The following is a 20,929-nucleotide window of genomic DNA, read 5'->3' on the forward strand; positions in this document are numbered from 1 at the left end:
TGATCTCCGAGGGCAGGACAAGTGCCTTCACTCTGAGCATCATGTTGGCATCTCGGAAAATAAGAGATTTGGAACGTACCCAAGTTAGCCTGCTCGAGCTTCAGGGCTTTTGCTCCTGCTGGTCCCTTGCCTGGAATGCTCTCGCTCTAGAGTCCACCTTGGCTTGCTTCCTTGCTTGCTTCAGGGCTCTGCTCAGGTATCACCTTGTCGCCCGTCCAGAGTGGCACCTCACCCATCCCGCCCCACATTTCTTCACGGTGGCACCTGACTTACTAGAGATGATTTATTGCTTTCATACCAGTCTCCTTTCATTACACCGAGGGCTCTCCGAGGGCAAGGGCTTTGTTATGCTTACTGCCCTGTCCCCAGAGCCCGGAACAGGGCTGGTAGTATGGGCACCTGGAAATAGTTGTTGAAGGAAAAAAACCAATGTAAATTGCAGTGTCATCTAAAACAATGGCTGCCACGTAAAGGATGACTGTTTCTCTCTCCTCTCGGAGGACAGTGGGTATTGGGGGAGCCTGTCATTCCTGTCCCTCAGAGGTGGGCAGCAGTCCTCCCTTAGGACTCATGTGGGCGTCACTTCTTCTTGCTGATAAGGAAGCTTAGAAGGGAAGGAGTTTCCCCACTACCAGAAGGGACCCCACCTTTCTCCAGAGGGGATTTCAGTCCTGGGTGCGGAGATGGATCGTGTCCCCTTGAAGGCTTTTCTATTTTTGGGCTTTGGGATGAGCTCAGTGCTAAGCTAGCGGGGTCGGCTTTCTCTATCACAGGACGTTAGTGGCTTTTGTTCCAGACCCGGGGAATGGTGGTGTGAGGACGTGGGAAATTAAGGATGCTTTTGGGAAGGGTGAACGGGCAGTGGGAAGTAGGGCTCGCCGAGTGTGTGGAGCCCTGGGGTGAGCCAGGGGTCTTCCTAGCAGCCTTAGCTCTTGTGCCCCAGGTCTGGAAGTGACATGCAGTGAGCCGTTCATTGAGTTATTTCCCGTGCACCTGGCACTGGGCCAAAGTGCTTAACCTGGATTATCCGATGTAATCCTCACCACAACCAGAGGAGGCTGAGAGAAGTTCGGGAACATAGTCTGAGGTCACACAGCTGGTCAGTGGTGGAGCTGAGATGTGAACCCAGGCTCTCGGTTCTGGAACATTCCCAGATGTGGTCCTGATGCTCCTGGAGTGCAAGCTCCATGCGTGGGGCTTTGCTGGATGTGTTCACTGCCCCAGCATGTGGAGAGAGCCTGGCACTGAATAGGTGCTCAGTAAATATTTGGAGAATGAGTGAATGAATGCAGGGAGTTTCCTAAGATGAATGGGGAGTGATCACTTAGAACTGTTGGCCTCTTTGGGCAGCAGGAGAGGACAAATCCAGGGCAATGGTGGCTGGGAAGGCGTGACACCCACTCGTGCCTGGCTGTTCTGACTTCCTCCCAGAAGAACTTAAGAGGGGAGGGGGCCTGCTTAGCTGTGTGTTCCTAGTGGGAGGGCGTGCTTGTTCGTGGGTGTTGGGTGATTAGTGGGAAAGTCTCGGAGGTCCCTGGTAGGGAAGACACGCATGCACATTCATGCATGTGTGGGCATGTGTGTGGATGCTTGCGCCGCCCCACCCCTCACCCCCCAGTCACATTGTTGAGTCTGTACCTTCAAGTACATAGAACTCAGCCTACTATCTTATTAAACCTAGTCATTTGTTCTGCTCTGGTCTGGTCTATTTAAGGAGCCCCCCACCCCCACCCCACTCCACCCCACCCCAGTTCTTCCCTCCCCTCTACTCCTGGTGTCTCCTTTGTTTTAATGCCCTTTCTGCAGGGGTTCAGGCAGAGGCAGGGGAACTGAGCTCTGCCTCCATCCCTACACTACCTGTGCCTCCCTGTACCCTTGCTCTCTCTCCGCTTCCAAGAGGTTCCTCCAAGTTAGAGAATGACCAGAGTGTGCCACACTCAAGACTGGACTTATTGCATTCTGTCACAGTGTTGGGACTCTTGGGGACCCCTGGACAGACTCTGCAGGGGGCAGCCCCTCTGGGCCAGGTGGCCAAGCTAGCAGTCAATCTCATTAACTCCTTGGCTTCCAGTTGGAACCTCTACCTCACCAACCCCTGGCTTCCACCTGACAGGAGTCTCCTGGAGTAGTTCCTAGTTCCTCCTCCTCCTTCGTTTTCTTAAAGATTTTATGTATGTATGTATGTATGTATTTGTAGAATGAGCGGGGTGGGGAGGGGCAGAGGGAGAGGGAGAGAAAGATCGCAAGCAGACTGCACGAAGTGTGGAGCCTGACATGGGGCTCGATCTCATGACCCTGAGATCATGACCTGAGCCAAAACCAAGAGTAAGATGCTTAACCAACTGAGCTACCCAGGTGTCCCTCCTTGCACCTTCTTTGTGATTAGCTTTATCATCCATCCATCCATCCATCCATCCATCCATCCATCCATCCATCCATTCATCATTCATTTATTCACGCCATGATTACCAAGTGCTTCTTCTAGGCTAAGACCTGGAATGCACTCTTTCATTCATTCATTCATTCATTCATTCATTCATTCATTCTTCACCCATCCAACAGATAGTTGTCATCCCAGCAGATAGTTGTCACCAGGCACCTTGTGGGGGCTCCCAGGGATCCAGAAATATGAGGCTTTTTAGAGTTGTCTCCCCATTTCTAAGGCAAGAGCACTGGTGGGGAAGCCCTTATATCCTTGGAAGATGAACAGTGGTGTGAGAAGTGCTGTTCAGACATAGTGCTGGGTGGAGGAGTAAGGGGATCAGCCCACTCATAGCCTGCACTCAGCAGGGTGACCTGGCTAAAACTCTTGTCATTGGTTCGTTCCCTCATGGGACTCCCTCTGTGCCTGGCACTGACACGAGCTGGTACCCAGCCCTGCTGGGGACAGTGGCCCCTAGCAGGAAGTGGGTCTAGCATCACCCTCAGGGATGCTGTTCACCTGAGTTGAGCCCGGGCTGTGTTCCCCTTTCTGAATGGCCCTGGGAGGAGGATGTCATGCTCACAGGATGATACACTGTGTTTGGGATCCTGGTGATGGATCACTTTCCATCAGGGTGGTCTCTCTCAGTTTATACTTCTGTATTATTCAATCTTCTCAGCATGTGTGTGTGTGTGTGTGTGTGTGTGTGTGTGTGTGTGTGGTAGGGCTGTGGGATTCCCATAAATCCAGCGATAAGATGGATGAATCAAACAGGTAGATCCTGCTGGCTCTGCAGGATTCTCCTTGGAGCAAGTCCCCTCCTCAGATGTCAAGGGGCGTAGTGTCCCCCACATGCACAGTGAATGGTTAGCTGGGCAGTCCTGAGGTCTGTTTTAGCAGGTTGAGGTAAAGTGTCTCAGGGTCCTCATCTGTAAAATGTGTCTAGTGAAAGAACTGTATGTGGTTTAAATGGATTAATACAAGCAAAACATTTATGACCAACAACTAAAAAAAAATTTTTTTTTAAAGATTTCAATTATTTATTTCAGAGAGGGAGAGCGAGTGAGCACACAAGCATGAGTGGGGTCAGGAGGGGCAGAGGGAGAAGCAGACTCCTTGCTGAGCAGGGAGCCCTATGTGGGGCTCGACCCCAGGACCCCAGGATCATGACCTAAGCTGAAGGCAGATGCTTAACTAACTGAGCCACCCAGGTGCCCGGATGACCAACAATTTAAGTAACTAACTAAATAATTAACATGAAAATTAGCATAGCACATAGTAAGTGCTAAGTGAATATAGTTTATGAAGATGATTTTCAAGTCTGTGTATGAGGCTTGTAGGCACAGCATGGGGCCAGATGAAGGCCCGGTTACTGCACGAGGAGGTGGTGGCCCATTCAGTCTGAGAATGCAGGGGCGGGGGCAGAGGATGGTAAAGGGGTGCCTAGGCAGGGGTCAGTGATGCTGAGAAGGGATGAGGGGACCATGCACCCTAGTTGTGATGTCTGGCACTTGAGCTGCGCTGTCCACACTTGGCCACAGCCACCTGTGTGGGGCGTGGAGCTGACATGCTGGCCCTACAATGCGGGGGGTGGGGGGCGCTCATTTTTGTTCCTGTGGTCCTGGGCCGGGTGGCTGATGCACCTCTGGAGCCTTTCCTGGGACTTTCAGTTTGCTTTAATCTGTCTCCAGCACAGGCAGGGCTGGGGCAGCCTTCAGATATTGAGGCTCAGTAGCTCAGAAACAAAGCCCATGATGGCAATTTTTCTGGAGGCTGAAACATGAAAATCCAGGGAAAATTGAAATTTTTCTCTGCTGAGTTGTAGATTTGGAGGAGTATAAAGGGTGAGTGGGACCTGCAGAGGGGCTGTATCGCTGGCACCAGTGAGGATCCTAGGGCTTCTCCTGCGGGGATCAGTCCACTTCTGTCCCGACGGCTGCCTCTGGCTGGGCGCTGTGCTGGGCACACATGACCGGGAAGGGGTACCACCCGTCCTGAGGCTCTCAGCTTGATGGGAGAGATGGGCCCACTGGGAGCTGCTGTCCTGCGTGAGGCATGGGCTTTAACAGGGGCCCCACAGTGAGGCCCCGGGCCACTTCTGGGGATATACAGCCTGACTTCAGGCAGTTCCAGCAATTTCTTTCATTTTTTATTTTTAAAAAATTTTTAGTAATTATATTTATTTTGATGGACATCACAAAAACATCATACCCATGATTTCATCAAGACAGTTATTCAGGATTACTCTCGGGTAGGTAGTATGCTTAGGTCCGAGGCAAGTGAAGGACAAGTTAACAGTGCCAGGCATGGGTCTCGAAGGGGCCTCCCACTGACCTGAGTGTGGCAAGCCTGGGTGAGGGGCACAGAGTGGGTGGAGGGACTGCATGAACTCAGCTTCTGGAGGCACCCCCGCCCCCACGGTAAGCATCACAGAATGCAGAGCCCAAGGCCAGGACTTAGGTCCAGGTGCTGTGATGGCGCAGTGCTCCCAGGAGGTGATTGTGAGGGGCAGAGAGAGTGAGGTGGGGCACGGGAATGCTCTGTACCAGGGAGTGTCCAGGTCACCACTGTGGTGACCTGGACCACTGGGAGCTCCCCTGGGAGCTCCATGTGTGTGTGGGATGCCACGGGCCCCGGTCTGTTGAGGGCCACTCTGGGAGGTGGACACTAGGTCCCTGCCCTTGGGCTGAGCGGGAGTGAGCTGGAGATCTGGGGTAGGAGCTTGAGGTGACCTTCCAGCCTGGGGCTCCAACCATCCATTGCGACTGCGGAGGCAACCGGGGTGCCAGGCTGTGCTGCCACAGCAAGCCCCACCATCCCTCCAACCCTCAGCGTCCTCCTCTGTAAAGTGGAGCCAAGCTCATAACTGTGTCTTAGAGGTGCCGAGAGGGTAGCTGGACCTGTCGGTATGAGAGTGGGTGCTTTGAACGGGGGTTCTCTGTCCTCCCAGATGCCGGGAGGCCCCTCACTTCTCCAGTGCTGGGGGCTGACCCCTTGGGCTGGGCCTCAGATGGATCTCACTGAGCTTTGGCAGCAGGTCTGCGCTTCTAGGTCAGACTGCGTGCATGCCTTGTCTGTGGAGGTGTCTGGGCTGAGAACGTGGACATGGTCCAGACGTCTTCTGGGGACTCTTGCTGGGTGGGTTCTGAGGGAAGCTGTCTCCATGCGGGAATGTTTGTGCTCCTGAGCCGGTGTCACCCACTCTGTTTCGGTCCCGCAGGCAGGATGATTCACGCACATGCATCCCACAGACTCTGAGGTCAGGGGACCCATATTCAAAGCCCAGCTCAGCTGTTTCTGACCTGTCCGGACAGGTTAATGAATCTCTGTAAGCCTCATTTTTCTCATCTGCAAAATGGGCTTGACAATAACGACTTGTGAGGCTATGTGAATATTGAATGAGACAACATGTGGCATGGAGCAAATACTCGAGAAATGTATAGTGCATAACTGATGTCGTTTGTTACCCAATTTTATGTGCACATGTAGCATATAGGTACATATATAAGGTGCACCGTACATATCAATTACTTTTCAGTGTCTTCTCTATGCTCCGAGTTCTCAGTTGGAGGCACCACGTGGTTTTCTCTGATACTGGGTTTTGTGAAAATTGTAATTGGAATCTGATCATCTGTTCATTTATTTGCTCACTGAGTACTTCTTGTGTCCACACTTGCAGTGAGAAAGTCACATATCCCAGCTGCATTCTGTAGAGGAGGCAAGGGGAGCCCACGGCCAAGGTTTTTCCCAAGGTCATATTGTGGCGGTGGGGGTGGGATAGGGCTGGAAGCAGCCCCAGAACTAAGGTGCTGGCCCAGTGCTGGTCCGGCCCCGCTATATGAGGGGCCCCAGGCCAGTCTCTTGGGCTTTGCTGCACTCTGCCTGGGGCCAGCCGGACCTGGAGGGGACCATGGCAGCCTCTGTATTGTGAGTTCCGATTCTCTTCGTGTTTCCTCAGGGTGCACTGAATTGCAGAGACCTCCTGAACCAGGCTTGGGCCCTGCCCAGATGCCCCGACCGTGACCTCCCCCTGGTACCTGCCTGGGTTGCTGGGAGAGCTGAGTGGTGGTCTCTGGGGACCCGGGGCAAGGCCTGAGGGTGGAGGGCTGCGAGGCGGGGCCTGCTGTAGCAGCAGCTCCCAGGACAGGTGTTTTCCCAGCTGCAACTCCCATGTACTTTCTCTCATACCTGCTCCCTGAGGAGCGGAGGCTGGGTTCACCGTGACATCCCCAGGGCCCTGGGGACCCGGCTCCCTCGGTGCAGACATGGGACATGGCGCACCTGGCCTGGTGCAGACTATGCCAGGACTGGGGGCCCAGCCCGGGCTGCTCGAGCCCATGACGTAGAGCCTCAGGAAAGCCCCGGACGTGGGCATTATGGGGAGGGGAGAATGGGGTGGACGTTTGACTACCCACACTTCGCCTGATCAGTTTCTACTTGGTCCCCTATCAGAAGGGTTTGCTGTGGACGTGGCAAATGGGGCCCAAGTTGAGAGCCCTTTGTTTAGGGTCCCTGGCTAACTGGAGGTGCTGGTAGGAGGGAGGGAAGCAAAGACACTTGGAGACCTAGAGACTTGCCCTGGATCAGGTGAACAGAAGCCCCCTGTCCCGGGGCCACCTTGTTCACCCGCTTGGCTTTCAGGGCTTCAACAGCACGCACTCTGAGAGGGAAAACCACATGGGCTTGAGTCTGGGCGAACCCCGGAGTGACCATGTGATGAAGGCTTTCACACTCACTTTGACACTGGTGGTGTCAGCCTTTAGTCCTTCGCAGGCCGCTGTCATGATTTTTGTGAGATTTGAGTGTTCCCGGTGCTGGGATTTACCTAGTATTTAATGTTGGGTCAGGTTCTGTTTTCCTGCTTAAATTTATTCATTGATTTAATTCTGCAAATAGATAAGAAATATCCTTTGCTGTAGGTAGACAGAAACTTTATTTTTTTTTTTTAGAAACTTTATTTTTTATTTTTATTTAAAAAATATTTTATTTATTTATTCATGAGAGACACAGACTAAGGCAGAGACACAGGCAGAGGGAGAAGCAGGCTCCCCACAGGGATCCCAGGCCCTGGGATCATGTCCTGAGCCAAAGGCAGGTGCTCAACCACTGAGCCACCCAGGCGCCCCCTGGACAGTCACTTTAAAAGTAAATTAACAACACACCTAAGGAAGAAGCCCTACACTCATACTATACCAGCCAGAACCTGTGAGGTCTTGAAAACGCTGAGTCTGGGGTTTGTTCTCCCCTTGCTGGAACGTTAGAAGTTAAAGACGGCCACCCTGGCTGCCCCCTAAAATCATCATGGGTCCCAGCAATGGGGCATTTCCCATGTTTTGGGGAACATGGGTCAGTGGAGATCCTACTCCTTCCACCAAGCCCAATTTGTGTGCCCCCTGCTTCTCAACCTGGCAACTCGTCTGTGCTCACTCTTTCCTGGTCCCGTCCAGGACTGAGGCTCTGGCCCCCACTGGCCTTCCCTGAGGGAAAGCTCCCTACGGCCCTACAGATGAGCATGGGCTGTGCGTTCTCACCTACACCCTGCAGACCCCAGGCGTACTGCATTGCTTTCTTCTTAGGCTCCAACATACACCAGAAAATGAGGGCCCGTTAGCCACGCAGATGACTCCCGCTGGGATACCTAACAGGTTGGATCTGGGTGAACTGCAACCAGGGGAGGGCGGCCTTGATGAGCATTTTGGCCCAAAGTCTCACAGGCCGGGCACGGCATGATCTCCGATAACAGCGGGTGGATTTGATGGTTTTCTGGAGAAATGTAGGGATAATCCCAGACTCCCTTCATTTAACTGCTGTGAAACTCAGGGTACTTGTGCTGAGTCTCAAGTATCTGATCTGTAAAATGGGAGAAATCATGGTGTTCACCATATAGGGTGGAGGTGAGGATTTAATGAGGTAAAGTTTACAAAGAGCTTGGCACCATGCCCGACACACACAGAGGGCTCTGCAGTTGTTGGCTGAAAGGTGGGGCTGGGACATGGCCAGTGGGAGGTAATACCAATCGGAAGTTCAAAGAGTGGCTCTGTGAGATCGTATCCCAGGCTGGAAAGCTTGCCAGGGACACGGGGGGGGGGTGTCCTAAGGACTCAAGAATTAGCCGCGATACCAAGAGCCAAATTCAGGGTGAGAAATGGCCCAAAGGCAGTGCCCTGAGGTCAGAGAGAGGTAGTAATGGTGACAGAGGGAATCAGGAAGGGCTCCCTGGAGGCAGTGTCGTGAAGGACGTGCCTGTTGGCGAGGACAGAGCAGGCTTGGTGAAACAGTGTGCGTTACTCACCTCCCCCCACACAAAAGAGAAAGAACACCCGTTCCCTTTCAGAGCCTCAGACGGAGACCCTGCTCTGGATGCCTCGTGCCCTTTCCTCTGAAGTTGGCAGAGGAGCTGGCCAAGCCTTCCCAGAAGCATCGGGGACTTCCAAACCGTAGCTCTGACTTCTGCAGCTGAAACGTGGGGAAGGGAAAGAATGCTATCCAAACAAGCTTAATCCCAATCAAAGGATTATTTTCTTACAGAAAAAGCTTCACCTATACTTAATAGTTTTAAATTGTTCCGGGTACCAATTAGACTTTTAATTTTGCTGTTCCCTCCGGCGGCTGGAGGATGTGTGTGGCTTGCGTTTAATCAGAGCTGATTTTTTTTTTTTTTTTTTAAGTGGTGGTTCCGGGGGAGGGGAGGAGACGAGGCTAGTGTTTCGGGGTTTCCTCCTGGTCCTGCCAGGGCCCGTGTATCGGGCGCCTCCCGAATTGGGGGTTCTGTGTCGGGGCAGCTGTGGATGTCTCCAGAGTGCCGAACCAAAGTCCCCTCCTGCCAGCCCGAAGGCAGGCCGGGGCTCTGCTGTGGCGGTCCTGCTTGGAGAATCCAACGCCGAGTTAAATATATGGATTATCCCCCAATTTCTGCAGCAATAGGGTGAGTTATTATTGATTCACAGAGCACGACAAAACATCGCTGCATGAATTAGCAAGCAGCTGTTTCTAATTTGAGTTTAGAACGGTACACAGAGGAACTTGTTTCTCTGTTCACTCCTTTCATTTATAATGAATTTTAATCACCGCTACAGGTGAGAAAAATGTAGAAACAAGCTTGTATCTTGTGGAAGAAACAAAGGAGAGACAGATGCTAACAGATTTCCAGTCTGTGATAAAAGGGATGTTTTGGTACACTTTACATGTAATTAGAGCGCAGCTGTTTCCAGTCCCAGGTCCACGAACGCGGCCGAATGTGGGCTCTGCCGATCTCCAAAGGGAGTAAAGAAAAACAGTGATTCAACCCCGAAAGCATTTTGCTTTCTCTCGAGTCGAGCAGTGAGTCCTTGCTCTGGCCCTTGGCGGTGCTGTTCCGTGGAAGCTCTCGGAGGTGACTTCACACGACGCTGTCTCCCCGCCCGGGCGGCGGGGTGCGCGGGTGGCCCCGGGCCAGGCGCCTGGCGGAGGGAGCCTTCACGGCCCCTCTGCTCGCTGCAAGTGCCCGTCTTCGGGGAGCGCCTCGTCGGGGCAGACTGGGAGGGGGGGGGGTCCTCTTCCCTGGCAGGACCTGATCGTGTCATTCCACACTAGTTAGTTTGATCACAGTTAACTCTCGGGTGAGTTGATGAGGGCTGGCTTTTTCGTTTCTTCCTTTTTTTTTTTTTTTTTTTTTTTTCTGGTCTGTTTAATTTCTGCAATAAAACTCAAACTCAATTGCATTTTCAATATCGGTGCTGAGTAAATTTGTCTAAGGGATAGAGCAGCCAGGCAGGCAGTGCGATCTGTGAAGTCGGAGGCTGCAAGGGGAAAGGTGGGGGCCTGCTTCCCGTCTTGCGTGTCCAGTGGTCCTTTGGGACTGCAGGACCCATGGGTGCTGGAGCCTGGAGGTCCACTCCCTAGCATGGCTGCTGGTGCCTTAGTTTCTCCATCTGTAGAGGGGGTTGGGCTGGCTGCTCTAGAGAGCTCCTTTCTCTCTGCTGTCCTGCGACTGTAAATGGACTCATGGACCACTCCACAAGAATGAATCTTGTGTCCATTCAAACTAACAGGGCTGTGGCTTGCCTCTCTCCCCTACTCACTGTCCTGCCACCTTATATTGAGCCGGGAGCCAGGAGCCAGTGACTATTTTTATTTTATACAGGGAATTTCTTATATGTAACATGTTATAGATATTCACTTACTTTGCATAACAACTTGGTGTTTGGGATGACTATTATTATTTTTAAATATTTTATTTACTCATTTGACGGAAGAGAAGCAGGCTCCCTGCTCAGCATGGGGCTCGATCCCGGGACCCTGAGATCATGACTTGAGCCAAAGGCTGACACTTTGCTAACTGAGTCACCCAGGGTGACTATTGGGACCATTACTATTCCCATTTTTACAGATGGAGATATTGAGGCACCTTCCTTCATCTGTAAAACCGAGGGAGGTTGATTAACTCAGTGGAGCTGAGTGTCTGAGGACACATTGTTATAGGGAAGTGAACCCTGCAAGTCTGGACAAACAGGAGAGTGAACATACTTGGTCCAGACGGAGAGCCCCGCAGGTCAGTTGCATCGTGGATGTGCCAGATGCAGAGCCTGTGCCGCTATGTCTCCTTCTCCTTTAAGAAAAGCCAGAAATGAATGTGCATGGTTTTTAAAAAAAACAAAAACAAAAAAAACTGCAGGAGTTCTTGATTTCTCAATGTTGACGTTTTTACAAAATAACTGATAACTGGGTGGCCCCCAGACTGTCCCGTGGGAGGACAGCCCTGGTGATCTGTGTCCCACTGCTAGGGTCATCATTCCTCTAGTCCAGCTGGCTGAGAACCCTTGGGCTGGGAGTCCGGCCCCAGCTTTTCTAATTACCATCTGCTTTCTGACATAGGATGTGACCTAACCTCTCTGTTCTGTTTCCTCATCTGTAGGGTGACCACGCAGCTTAGTGTGTAAACCCAGCTACTTCGAGTGTGAGAGAGGGACACTCAGTGGGTGGGGTGCTGGGCTCCACCTGGATACCTGGGGGTGAGCCACCTGCCTGCTCGAAATATGGGACTAATCACCACCACTTCAACCTGATCAAGCTGCTCGATGTCGAATGGGATAACGCTGTGCAAAACTTCAAATGCCATACAGACAAGGGCATTTATAATTAACAATAAAGTTATGCTAGCAACTGCCTTATTTTCTTTAGCCAGCGTTGGTTGAGTGCTTAGTAGCATATACACATTACCCATTCTGTAAGGTTGACACTTTTGTGATCCCCATCCTGTGGATGAGGAAATGGGGGCCCAGAGAGGTACAGTAACGTGTCCACAGTCACACAGCCAACAAGTGGCAGTTCAGTCTGAGCAGCCTGTACTCTTCCCCATGGCTCTCCTGTCTCCCTGTTGCTCCCTGCGATTGGCTGATGCTCTTTATGATTATGCTGAGGGTTTGGGCTTGGGGAAGGTTTGCTAAGGGCTTTGATGGCCACTGTTCACCGTGAGGTGTTATTTCCACACAGTCCCAGGCCAGCTCGAAAAAAGCATGCCTGGGCCTGGCTTTCAGGCGGCCCCCAGAGGCTATGTGCTAAGTGCCCCTTGGAGGCAGGGCAGAGAACAGGGTCCCACTCTTCCCCCTCCAGGACCAGCCCCATGGGCAAGAATACTTTTCCCCTTTATGCGGTGTTGGGCTGCTGACCTCTGCGTGCCTGTCCCCACCACTGTGCTACCCGCTGGCCCCCGGGCACCCCAACCCACCTAGTTTTTATCCCCAAACTACAAGAATGATCCCCCCTTCCCCTCTCTGTGGTCTCACCGGAGATGCTGAGATCCTATCCACAAAGGCACTCTGAGCTCCCTGGAGGAGGGGAGGGTGAAGACGAGCTGCTATTATCTTTGCTAATAGCATAGTTCTAATTTAAGATTTCAGGTGGAGTCACGTCAGCTTCTGGTAGCCTCCATGGGGCTCCTTGCCCTACCTCTAAGGAAAGCCCTTCCAGCCTGCCTGTCCCCTTCTCTCCCAGGGAGGGTTCTTGACTTCCAGGGGTTGGGTCTCTGTCCTTTATGCCGTACCCCAACTGTCCCTTTAGGGAAACCACATATCTAGAGGACTGGCTATCACCATGACAAAAGGGCTTTTTGGTATTTTTCAAAGCACACAGGCAAAACATTTGTTTAGAGTTGCAACTTCAGACAGTAACTGATTGACAGGTTGGGCAGAGAAGAGCATAGCAACCTAAGAATGCTGAGTGCTTTCTGTGGCCCTCAGAGGACCAAGCATATGGAGCAAGCTTGACAAATATGTGCTCAATGGAAAAAAATACCTAAACTAGCAACAGACTGCATGCCTGCTACCTGCCATTCTTCATTCCTGGACCCAGGGCAGACGTCACTAATGGATCACAGACTCTTAGAGCAGCAAAGGCTCTCAGAGACCAGTTTATCGCATTCCTTCTCCAGAGAGCTGGAAAAAGGAAAACTCAAAGAGGGGATGTGCTTGCCTATGGTTCTACAGCGCCAGAATCTGAACCCCGTCCAGTATGATCTCAGTCTCTACAACCCATGGCTCCATGCTCTGGGCTCACAGCCCCACCCTCTGTGGTCAAAATTCTACCCTCTGGCTGCGGTTTTGCCTTCTGGGCTTGTGGTTCCACCCTCTGAGTCATCTTTTTTTTTTTTTTTTCTTTCTTTTTTTTTTTTTCAAATGAAAAGGTAGCACATGTTTGCAGCTGAATAGTTTTGTTTTATTTTAGAGATTTATTTACTTAATAGAGAAAGTGTGAGCACGAATACAGGACGTGGGGAGGGGCAAGGGAAGAAGGAGAGAGGATCTAAAGCAGATCTCATGACCTCGATCTCATGATCCTCAGATCATGACCTGGGCTGAAATCAAGAGTGGGATGCTTAACCAGCTGTGCCACCCGGGCACCCTCAGCTGAATAGTTTATTAGTCTGTTTCTTGCTGTAGAATTTTGGAGAATTTGGGGAGTCTGACAGCCTTCTTTCTTTCATCTCTGTCCTTTTAGGTATGATCTGGCTGTGTTTCTGTGATACAAAGTTCTCAATAACCTTGTGGGTCTCCTGTGTGTGTCATGGGAATCTACTCTATCAGACAAGAGGTTCCTCCATAGATATTTTCTAGATAATCCTATCTTTACTTTTGGCTTTTAAAGAGATGGTTGTAGAGAAGGTCTTCCAAATTTCCTAGATGTTTTCTGGTTTGATCTAGGGGATCTGTGAGCCACACTCTTACTCTTTTCAAAGAGCCTTTCATGGGACTGAAAACTCCGAGCTTTTGATTTTTCTGAGATGTTAGCACAAGGTAGAGTCATACCCCCAGCCTTCTCTCTAGAGTGTGCTTTCCTGTTGGAGAATCTCTTAATTATAATGTCTTTGCAATCTGGGTAGGCTGAGGATTTCCAAAAGGATCAATTCCTGGCTTCCTTTTAGTTTGACAGCTCTGTTGACCTAGCTCCTTCTTCTCAAGAAGAAACCAGGCCATGCTTTCCACATTTTACTGGGAAATCTCCTCAGCTAAATATCCATTTTTATCCATTAAAGTTTTGCTTTCCACATAATTGTGGGACACAATTCCACTGAGCTTTCTGCTGCTCTGTAATAAGGATCTTTCTCCTCCAGTCTCCAGTATCGTGTTCCTTGTTTTCTTCTAAGCCCTCACCATCAGGGCTCCTCGTGTCTGAGTTTCTCTTGACAAACTGGTCATGACAGTTCAGGTATTTTCACAATTTAGGTTTTCCTTTGGACTCCTTACTTCCTTCTGCATCTTCACTCACAGAGTCATTAACATCCCAATTTTTCACGAACAATCTTTTTTGGGGGAGAGGGTGGGCAAAGGACGAAGGAGAGAGAGCATCCCAAGCAGGCTTCACACGCAGCGCAGAGCCCACTGTGGGGCTCGATCTCACGACCCTGAGATCCTGACCTGAGCTGAGATTGAGAGTTGGACACTTAACTGACTGAGCCACCCAGGTGGCTCCTACTATGAATAATCTTTTTAAGGCTGCCCATTTCCAAAGCCGCTTCTGCACTTTTAGTTATTGATTATAGAAACACCTCTCTTGGAGCCAAAATCCGTATCAGTTTCCTATTGTTGCTGTAACAGATGACCAAATACCTAGTAGTTTAAAACAATGAAAATTAACCTCTTATGGGTCTGTAGGTCAGAAGATTGACATGGATCTTGCATGGTTAAAATTGCAGCGTCGACAGGGTTGCATTTCTTTCTGGACGCTGCAGGGGGGAGGGCCTGTTTCCATGCCTTCCTAGTTTTAATTTTTTAAAGATTTTATTTATTCATGAGAGACAGAGAGAGAGAGAGAGAGAGAGAGAGGCAGAGACACAGGCATAGGGAGAAGCAGGCTTCCTGCAGGGAGCCTGATGCAGGACTCAATCCCAGGATCCCGGGATCACGACCTGAGCTAAAGGCAGACACCCAATCGCTTAGCCACCCAGGTGTCCCGAGTGCTGCGGTTTTTAATGAGTTTAGCTCTGCATCTATCTGCTCCTTGCTGTGTGGTCTCAGTTTCCCCATCTAGGAAATAAGATGAACGATGGTCTGTTAACTTTGTCTTGCTTCCTGTCCCTCCCTCTTGCACTGGTATTGATTCTACATGTGGCTGTCATTGAGTTGAGGAATATTCCGGGATGGAGGGCCAGCCTTGGCAGCTGGTCCGAGGTAAGGAACAGGGCCCCTTGCTGTCTGTGGCCTCTGCTCCCTCAGGCCTAGTTTGAGACTGGATTCTGTCTCTGGATGTTGAGCTCCTCTGGCACTGAGATACTAAGGATGTCCCACCCAGCTTGGGAGCTTTGGCCTGCCAGCTCCTATCTCCTGCTGGGCCTTCGTGTCCTGGGATCCAGGCCCCTGCTTGCCCTGGGTTTGCTGGGAGGGGAGCCTCAGGCCTCCCAGAGAAGCTCCCATCACTGTGAACTGGAAGCAGCTCCAGGAGAGGGCCTCAGAGCTTGCTTGGTGCCCTCATGTTCCCTCCACTGTACCAGGCTTCCAGGGGTGTGGAGACACAGATTGGTACATATGAAGTTTTCCATGAAGAGATAGGGAATCTGGCTAGATGCCCCCCTCAGCTGAATTTGTATCATTTCAGGTCTGGAGAGACACCTGTTTGGGTTCTGGCTGCCCTATGGGGAGTGTAGTCTGTAGTGTGTCCTGAAGCACGTTCACATCTTGCTGCTCTTGTCATCTTAGGCTCTGGGAACATTGCATCTGCAAATCCCAGGATGCTGGGGCTGCTTGCTGCCTACTGTGGGTAGGCTTCCCCATCAGCCAGGGGTGGAGCTGACCCCTCTCTATGGTTAGAGACACCCTTCTGATCACAACACAGCTGCACGGTACTATTACCAGTACTCAATCAACAGGATTTTCGGGGCCCTGCCTTAAGGCCTTCCTTTTCAGAGAGGATGGACGGCTCCTTTCTTTGAGGAGGAGACCTTCTGGCTAAAGCCCTCTTCTTTAGCACTGGGAGTCAGGAGTCCGGAGACTCCTTACTCTGATTCGCTCAGTGCCCTTGGAACATTCCACTTGTATAGACCTGTGCTCACGGCAGACATCACCAATTGATTTCAGCACTCATGTCGTCAGAGTCCAGATATGGCTTTATAATCCTCCTGAATACAGTACTCCAGGCAACCGCTACCAATTTACCATCCCTGGAAAGTGTCTTCTGTCTCTGGACCTTTGGTATCTTACAAGATTGGCGTACATGGTTCCCGAGTCTGTTCCCATTTCTCTGAGCTGGGGCTGGGTCGCGATTCTCATTCCTTCTTGCTCCTGATGGAGGCACAGGGGAGGCTCTGCTTGGTGCACCATAGAGCTCTGTCCTGTGGGGATCTTGTCTCCTTGGCAATTTTCATTTTCCCAAGGAAATGGGGGTGGTGAGATCTTTTGGGGCTTCATGAAGATTGGCAGGCCACTGGGGGTTCACGAGGGTTGTCAGGCCTTATTGTGGCTCTCATGGAGACAATCTGAATGCTTGGAATCTTGCACAAAATGACCTTTCTATTTATCCTGTAAGGACCTTGGAGACCAAAATTCCACCTTCCCATATGAGAGCAGAGCCAGCTGAGGCCCAGGATTTCCTGATGGATTCTTTGTCCTGCTCCCTTCCCTCTGCCCCCAACACGTTCTGCCCCAGACACCTTACTTGCTGTACGTCAGCCTTCTTTCATGGTCTGGAATATCTGGTCATTTTCATTCATTTGGATGGCACTGCCCAGCCCAGGAATGTCCTAGAAACCTGGAGCCCCTGGGTATCCGTTCTTTCCCCTTCCCATCCGCTGCAGGGCACCTCCCGGGGCTCTTTTCAGAGCCATTTATTCTTGCAGAGCTTTGGTAGTGGGAGGTGAGGCTCACTTCCTTCAGGAAGGTCCCCTTTTCTGCTCACTCCTGTGGTCTGTGGGCCACCTGCCACCCCTTCTCTGTCCAGGCACTTCCTCGGCAGCTGCGACCTTGATTCTCTGTGACAGGAGAGGCCGTGGACTGTGGCTCCCAGCCATTCCGGGTGGCAGCCACTGTGCTCTGCCCGGACGGGTGCGTGAGCTTCAGTCTCCTGAATGCACCCAGCGCTGCCACGTGAGCTTGGGGTCCACCCTGTGCTTTCTGTCGCTGATGCGTTCTGAAGCCCAGTTAATGTTCTTTTTGCTACTTAATTGAATTTTTATCGAAATTTCTCCCCTCTTTTATTCTTGTTTTGATTCTCTTCCTGCAGCAGACAGCAAAAGCCTCATATAACCCATTTCCTACTAGGCCTTTTTGCAAGATTAGTAATTTTTAAATGACTTTAATCTCCATTTTGAAAGTGATTTTTCTACTCATTTTGTCATATTACTTCAAACTCATTCAAGGGGGAGGGGAAGCCAGGGGCCTGCATTAGTCACTGCATTTGGCACTCGATCTTTTCGGGTGACAGCTGACCCTCCCAAAGGAAAGAAGTAGTGGGAGATGGAGGATGAAAGCACCGACTCAGAACCAGGCTAACCAGGGTTGAATCCTGGCTCCGCTGCCTGCCAACTGTGTGGCACTGGCAAGTTACTTAACTTCTCTGTGCCTCGGTTTTCTCACTTGTAAATGGAGATAATAATAGCAACCATCTCATTGGGCTGCTGAGAGAACAGAATGGGTTAACACATGCAAAGCTCTTAGAAGATAGTCATCTATTCAAGCATTTACCTGGGAGTCACAGGGTAGCTAGTTGAACTGGACTTTTCTTTTTTTTCTTAAAGTTTTTATTTATTTTTTTCATGAGGGACACACACACACACACACACAGAGGCAGAGACATAGGCAGGGGAAGAAGCAGGCTCCATGCAGGGAGCCTGATGTGGGACTCGATCCCAGGACTCTGGGATCATGCCCTGGGCCAAAGGCAGATGCTTAACCACTGAGCCACCCAGGCGTCCTGGAACTGGACTTTTCTTGGAACTGCCTTCTCTGTGAGTTGGGGCCTGTGGCCCATATCTGCACCCCTTCTCTTTTTGCACATCTACCAGAGAGTGTGTGCAGTCCCAAATGCGCCTGAGCATGGTACGCGTGCATGTGTGAGGAGCATTACTACTGTAAGGCAGGGGGCCCTTGTCCTTTGTCAATATCCCTGCATCTACATCCTGGGTGCTTTGGCCCTGGCACATTTGTCCAGCCTGCTCCTAGAGCACTAAGCTGAGTGCCCCCAAAGCGAATGGCACTTGGAGGGGTGAACCGGCAGTGGCCAAGGTTAAGTGTTGAGAACAGAAGACTTTGAACAGTGCAGTTCTGAATTTGGGACTTTCTATGTCAACAAGCTCATTTCCCCCGATTGCACCTATTCAGTGTAAGGGGCCTTCTTGTCATTTCCCTTTGGATGATTATAATCTCAACAGTTGCTCCATTTGTGGCTCCCAGAATAATGTGCTTTGCTTTAGTTTTGCAACTTGTTTGCAGAAAAGCAGAGCCAACCTGGCAGCCCAGTAATGGGCCTTGGGGACTGTGGTGCCCGGCAGGTTGATTCTCCTTCTCCAAGTCTGGTGGGACAAGGGTGAGTCAAGCCACGCTGCTGGGAGATGGGGCGCTCTGGCCCAGATGCCGCTGGGGCATCTGGCCGTGGGACTGAGGGCAAGTTACTCGGCTCCCTGAGCCTCAGCTTCCTCATCTCAAAAGTGGGGTGTCACCAATGGTCATGGGGACGGAACGAAATTAACCAGGGTAAGAGACACACTGCACTCACAGTGCTGGCACGGAGCCATGCCCAATACACGTAGCCGCTAATATCATTAGTGCTGATGGTCCTGATTAGGGCTAATTCTTATTATTATTGGCCAAATAGTGCTTTTGTTTAATGGCTTTATTGAGGTATAATTTGTATACCACAAACTTAACTTGTTCTAAGTAACTAGCAACGTAGTAGATTTCCAGAGCGGTGCGGTGCTCACCACAGCCTGGTTTTATGGCATTGCTCTGATCTCACAAGGATGCCTCATGGCTCATCTGCAGTTGCCTTGCTCTCTGCTCCAGCCTCAGGCCACTGTAACCTGCTTTCTGTCTCCACAGCTAGGCCTTTTCTGGACATTTCGTATAAGGGGAGTAGTAGGGCTTTTTCATGTTAATTTTTCTCATCTGCTTCTCACATGGTTCTCCCTTTTCACATGTGGAAACTGAGTCAGAAAGGTTAAGAATTCTCCCGGGCTGAAGAATAAAGGGGGGAGGAGCTCTGAGTGCAGGGTTCTGCTCTTGTCTCTCTGGGGGTGGGTGAAGGGCTTGGGAGCAAATGAACGCTGGCAGAAAGACACGGCCAGTCTAGGTCTGGGCAAGGCATCTTCCTTGTCTCCCTCACTCTTGAACTGACCTGGGTTCTGTGTCTTCTGCTCATCGGCCCTGCAAGCACCTGCACCTCTTTGGTCTCTGGGGGGGCGCCTCCCTGAATGCAGATAGTGGGCTTGTTGTGGTCGTGCTGTCAAGGAGTGCTCAATGGAGATGCAGCTTGTGACTGTATTGGGGGCTGGACATATGGGTCCCCTCGCCTTTCTTCTCTATGCAGGGTAGTCTTATGTACCTGACCTGCCGAGCCTCATCCAGATCTGTGTCCTGGTGCTGTCATTTCCTGGGGAAGGTCACTGTGGCTGTGCCTTAGTCTCCTCATCCGTATGGTAGGAGGAGCCCTGCTCCTGCCTCATTGGTGATTGTGAGAAAAGCACTTAGCAGAGCACCAGGCACACAGGAAGGGCTCTGTGGCAGGTTGAGTGAGTCTGAACTAAGGCATCAGTATAATAAAAAGCCAGTTGAACCTGGCCAGGGGGTGGAGGCCCAGCAGGTCCCCGTGGCTCCAGCCATCTCCTCTCTTGGGTCCCTTTGTCTGTGCCTTGCAGAGCCCAGCTGGCAAGAGCTGGGAATTACCAGGCAGGGGCCAGGGCATCTCCCACCGCATCTAATCCCGAGATGCTGGCAGCAGCTGCATCCTTCCCTTCCCGTCCAAAGGGCCCTGTAATGGGAGGCCCCCAAGGGAACAGGCGCCCTCGCCCCAGGAGGACGTTCGGGGAGGCGCCCTGTGCCAGGCTGGGCGGCTGGGCGCTGGGGCTTCAGAGGTGGAGAGGCTGCCGGGAGGTACAGGAGCTTTGGAGAGAGCCTCCTCCTGCCGGGCAGGGCTTTACTGGTGCTGCCAGCTGGCGTCAGGCAGATCTTCACATGGTCAGGGGCAGGGGCAGGGACCCGGGTGGACCCTGGGGTGGCGGTGGGGTCCAGGAAGAGGACTCAGAGCTGAGGGAGCCCTCGAGACCCTCCCTGGGACAGCAGAGGCAACTGTGAGAGCCTGGGGGGTATGGGACCCTCGGGGCCAGGGCCATGCCTGTGGTTGTGGTGAGTTGACCAGGTGTGAGCATGCGTGCGTGTGCATGTATGCACGTGTGTGAGTCATTGCGGAGACAGAGTGTGTGAACGGATGTGTATGTGTATCTGCTGGGCTGCCTTTGGCCCAGACTTTCTGGGTTACGTCTGGGAAGCTTTTTCTGGAGACTAAGCTGTGCTGGCGGGGGCAGTGGTTTATTTCCTCGGGGTTACAAGAGCAAGGTCAGCGCGGCCGAATCTGAGCTTTTGTTTGTCTCTCCCCTGCCCGTGGCAGCCTGCGGTCCGTTTCATTCATTATTAAGTTTTAAATCCACCTGACGCGAAACTTGAGCCGTGGAACCGAGGCTTGGGGGAGCTTTCCTGGCGCTGCTTGCTGTATCCTGTGTGCCTTTGTTTTTCCAGAAATGGCCAGCCCCTAGTTTGTTTAGTTTTCCTCTGAGGATGGACAGGCCAGCCAAGGCCGGGGAGGGTGGGCCATGTGGTCATCTGTGCAAGGACAGTCTCCCCTGCCTGCCAAGGTGGGTTTAAGGGCCCGATGGACTCTGAGCTCAGGGGCCATCCAGGCCTGGGCTCATGCCCTAATTGTCCTGCATCAGGCCATCTCCCAGGGTCCTGAGTGGACTTGGGGCAAATCTGAGGGGGAGCAGTGAACGGAGCAAGCACTGCTCCCCCCCCCCCCCCCGATTGTTTGCAGATCCTTCTCAAGTGCCCTTTG

At 51.7% G+C, this 20,929-nt stretch overlaps 1 protein-coding gene across 5 annotated transcripts in view; it reads left to right on the plus strand.

The window, feature by feature from the left end:
* The window catches only part of ZNF423 (zinc finger protein 423), a 334,231-nt gene that overhangs the window by 171,616 nt on the left and 141,686 nt on the right, over positions 1–20,929 (plus strand). The window lies entirely within an intron of this gene.

This window comes from Canis lupus, chromosome 5, assembly GCF_048164855.1.
Source record: "Canis lupus baileyi chromosome 5, mCanLup2.hap1, whole genome shotgun sequence".
Taxonomy (NCBI): domain Eukaryota; kingdom Metazoa; phylum Chordata; class Mammalia; order Carnivora; family Canidae; genus Canis; species Canis lupus.